Raw genomic sequence first — 4377 nt, 5'->3', positions numbered from 1 at the left:
TACCATATTAATGGAAAATGTTTGAATGGGGGAAATTGGGTGTGAGTTATGTAGGAACTCTCTATACTATCTTCAGATTTTTCTGTAAGTCTAACAATATTCTAAACTATGAAGTATATAAATATAACCCAAAAATTTCAGAATAATATAAAAAATAGATTTCTACATTTAAGAAATCAACTATTTTATAGAACTTTAAATCCAAAAATTTATTTAAGTGTTTATTCATTAATCTAGTATTGAATTAATTTGCTCCCAAATTTTAGGATATTAGTTTTTGATATTAAAGTGTTAATTAAAGCTTTATATGTCAATAAATTAACACTTATTAATGCCCAACTTGCTTATAGTCTATTTTTGGAAGGAATTAAGTTAATTTTGCATATAATGGTAAGTAAATATGACCTTTGGTATAGGTGGTTGATTTAAACTAATATGACTTTAAATAAACAAAAATATTAAACATTCAAAATATTTAAACATATTTATTATACAAAGTAACATGTTTATTATACAAAGTAACATGTTACTTTTCAGTCTAAGTGTCAATAGTGTGTTCCATTATTAAATGGAAGTTTATTTATCTTAAATACTCTGGCCAGTTAATTCCATCATATAGTATCTATGCTGCCACATTGATAAATACCTCAAGGTGTACAATCATAGCTCCTGTGTGTTCAGATGATGAATTTGCTAATTGCGATATTTCATTTTAATAGGAATTTTATATTGATAATATGTAGTATGAAACTTTTAAAACTAAATTATCAGATTTTGAAAATACTCTTAGTGAAAATGGAAATGAAACTAACTTATGTTCAAAAAAGTGCTGAATAAATTAGAGTCCAAAAAACTGAGTAGCACAACTACTGACAGGCAGTTTATCAATGATCAGATCATGAACACAGAAGAGCATTAAACATTGGAACATTAGAAAAAATTGAAAAAAATAATTATAGGTAATTTATCAAATATTCTGTGGAATTATTTTTCATTTCTATGTGAAAGGTAAAATTCAAATTCCAGATTTTGGGTCAAAATAGATTATTTCTTTTTGTACACATCTCTTGATAAAGAACAGAATCTGAATTGCAGCATCTTATTTACAGTCATGATCTGGGATGAGAGCAGAGTAGCCTGACATTTACAATACTTTAGTGGCAATTATAGCACAGTAAATATATCAATTTAATTAAATTCCTATAGTGATTCATGACATAAAATATCAAAATAAGTTAACTTACACAGAAACAGACAAAAGATCAATGCATTGGCAGTGGTATAATGAATTAAATTAAAGTATGACTACCATCTACTTAAAGGATTGTGTGCATAAGTAGATTTTTTTGTAAAGCAATCTCTTAGAAAGATGTCCTTTAGGGAAGTTAGAAAAGATAGATCCCAGAAGGTTCCAAAGATTCCTAAAGTCAGCCTTAAGACAGTATCTAAATTATTTTGTATCTTACTGTTAAGGGGGAGTCCAAGAACTATGCTTGCATTAAATAAATGTAAATGGAATTCTTTCTTACACCTTACTAAGTAAAATATGAATTTTGCATTTTCAAATGTGATTTGTCACTAATTTTACAGTGATTTTAGATAAACTAAGTATCACTGAAATCCTTATGACAATATAAAAATTATATGTAAAATCAAGAACCCATGTGTCAAAGAGAAAATTTGAAAATGTGAAACTGGTGGGTGAGTTGATCAGGTTCCCTAATCTTCTCCCAGTAGTGAGATCTAAGTAAAATCTGAGAGCTGAGTATGATCATGAAGTTCTATAGCAATTGAAAAGAAGGCTGATGGCCTTCCTACTAACAAAGACAGTAGGATCTTCAGTAATTAAAAAAAAAAAAAAAGAAGGAAAGGAAATGTCATTCATTTAATATTCCAAGCTGATAAAGTGGTTCTTACTGGTTACAATAAATGTGCTAGAGAATAATAATTGGTGCTTTTTTGTATCACTGCTTTATAAATAATCTTGTGATTTTGTAATTTTTACCTTGTATCTCTGAACATCTTCATCTAAAAAGAAGAAAGGGTTGAATTAGATGTTTACTAAGATATCTTCTAATTCAAACTTTTTACAGTTTTATGGTGGAGACATGGTACCTAGCTAACTTTCTGTGCTAGTAATTATAGTTTAGTTACTGCTGGAGTAATTATTAACTTATAAATAAAAAAGTATTTTGCTTCACTGAATCAAGCAAAATAAGGTATTGTGTATGTGTATGCAAATAAGAGTGTGAATTAGTTCTGAAATATTCCCGCCAGTTAAAAAATATCAGTAGCTTTGTATGGACATGTGCTCTAGAAATATGATTACCAAATATTCCAAGAAAATTTGAGTTGCCACCCTCGCCTTCAATAGTAATCTACTATCTTGAAAAACTCCATTGATAATGCTAATGGAAAATCACTTATACTAGGAAAAGAGAACAAATAAACAGATAAAATAGAGTCCTGTTTCTCTAACAGTACTGCTGAGTCATTCTCAGTTAAAATTATGTCCAATTATGAGTAACAGGAAATCTCAAATTATAGCTGCTTACTCAAGATAGAAATTTGTAGATAGAAATTTGTTTCACTCTCAAAAAAATATTGGCAGACTATGATGAATATGGTGACTCTGGTCTCCTTAGGGACCCAAGCTCCTTCTGTGCTCTACCATCTTTAACATGTGGCTTTTACCTTGCTGTGCAAGATATCTGTTCTAGTTCTAGATATTGCGTCCACATTCCAGCCTTCACAGAAGTTTTGTTACCATTTTCCTTACATTTCCCTGGTCACACCTAACTGCAAAAAAAGCTGGAAAATATTATAGTTTTGGCAACCCATTTGCCCAGCTTAAGTTCATGGGGTCTATTACGAGAAGAAAGTGAGAACAGATATTGGGAGACAACTGGTAGCCTCTACCACTAGTCTACCCTTTAGCAAAATGTTCCTGCGTGGGTGCAAGGACTGTTTGAAAGGATTTACATTCTCTACACTTAGGTTCATTGTTGGGAAGGAAGAAATTCCCACACATTCTTATTCACCAGAGGCGGCATATGCAAAAGTGGAACAAAAGACTGAGAAACATGAGGAAAAACCAAGAGGAATGAATATAATTGCTCTAGTCAGGAAGCTTGTGGTTTCAGTATGTAAGCATGGACCAAGGCATTGATGTTGCAAACACTATGAGGATAATTGCATCTCTTGTTGCATTAAAGTTTTCATCAGAATGTTTAGCATGGGATACTTGATCCAGTGCTGCCTCTGGATTCCCTCTGCATTTAGGCATCTGTTTACACAGCCATTCCGGCTACTTTCTCTCTTCTACAATAAAGAAAACTTCCAGCTCAGAGCTTCTCTGGGCTCTTTTGTTAGTATATACAAGGATACTAGTTGCTTCTTGCGCTGGGTCAGAAATCTGGATGATGAACTGCATGCCATTATAGCTGGATTTTTGGTGGGAATATCAATGATGTTTTATAAAAGCACAATTTCCATGTATTTAGCTTCCAAATTGGTAGAGACAATGTATTTCAAAGGCATTGAAGCAGGAAAGGTTCCCTATTTTCCCCATGCAGACACTATCATCTATTCCATCTCTACAGCAATTTGCTTCCAGGCAGCTGTCATGGAAGTTCATACCTTGAGACAATCTTACTGAAGTTCCTTTTAAGGCTCACCAAGGGCAGATTTGCCGTCATGAACCGAAAAGTCCTTGATGTTTTTGGTACTGGTGCATCTAAACACTTTCAGGACTTCATCCCTAGGTTAGATCCAGGATACACAACTGTAACACCAGAACTGCCCATCGAGTTTCCTTGAAGATGACTGTAACTTGTTAATGTGACTTAATGTTTCATTATTTTTTCCTAGACAGTTAATTATGTTGAACACAAATAAGGGGGCCTGAGCTTGAACGTCAGTGTTATTTCAATGAGAGATGCTCTTTTTGTTGTATGTTTTTCTTACCAATCAGAAATACAGCAGCTTTTTAGGAAAGTGTTGCTTAATAATTAAGCTCGCTCTATAGCCAGAATCTCATTCTGGATCACTGTAATGGTTGACATTATGATATATTATAGATTAAATTATGTCCACAAGCAATCTTAAATACTTTATGCAGAAATGTAGTAACAAATAAGAGTATACTCAAAATTACTCTAAAAGATGTTTTACTTCATTCCAATATAATTCTTGGTTAAAACTAAGAATATTTCTACATTTTAGGATACAAAGGATCACAGATACATGGATTTGGTCTGTATTATTATTATTTTTTTTAACTTCTGAATTGGTAACTATACTAGTGAAATGTTATAGGTATGGAGTAACTCTTCACAGACAATGCTGCTTTATTTAGTATAGAGCAAATTAATTGGA

General features: G+C 32.1%; 1 pseudogene across 1 annotated transcript; it reads left to right on the top strand.

Annotated features, from left to right (window-relative positions):
• The first annotated feature begins 2827 nt into the window (after positions 1 to 2827).
• Positions 2828 to 3864, top strand: LOC307186192 (transmembrane protein 135-like; annotated as a pseudogene). The gene has a single exon. The product of its transcript is annotated as a transmembrane protein 135-like (transcript).
• Positions 3865 to 4377: the final 513 nt, after the last annotated feature.

Source organism: Stenella coeruleoalba (assembly GCF_951394435.1).
Source record: "Stenella coeruleoalba genome assembly, chromosome: 4".
Lineage (NCBI taxonomy): Eukaryota > Metazoa > Chordata > Mammalia > Artiodactyla > Delphinidae > Stenella > Stenella coeruleoalba.
Note: the sequence above shows the minus strand (reverse complement) of the source record. Positions and strands in the feature narration are given on the sequence as shown.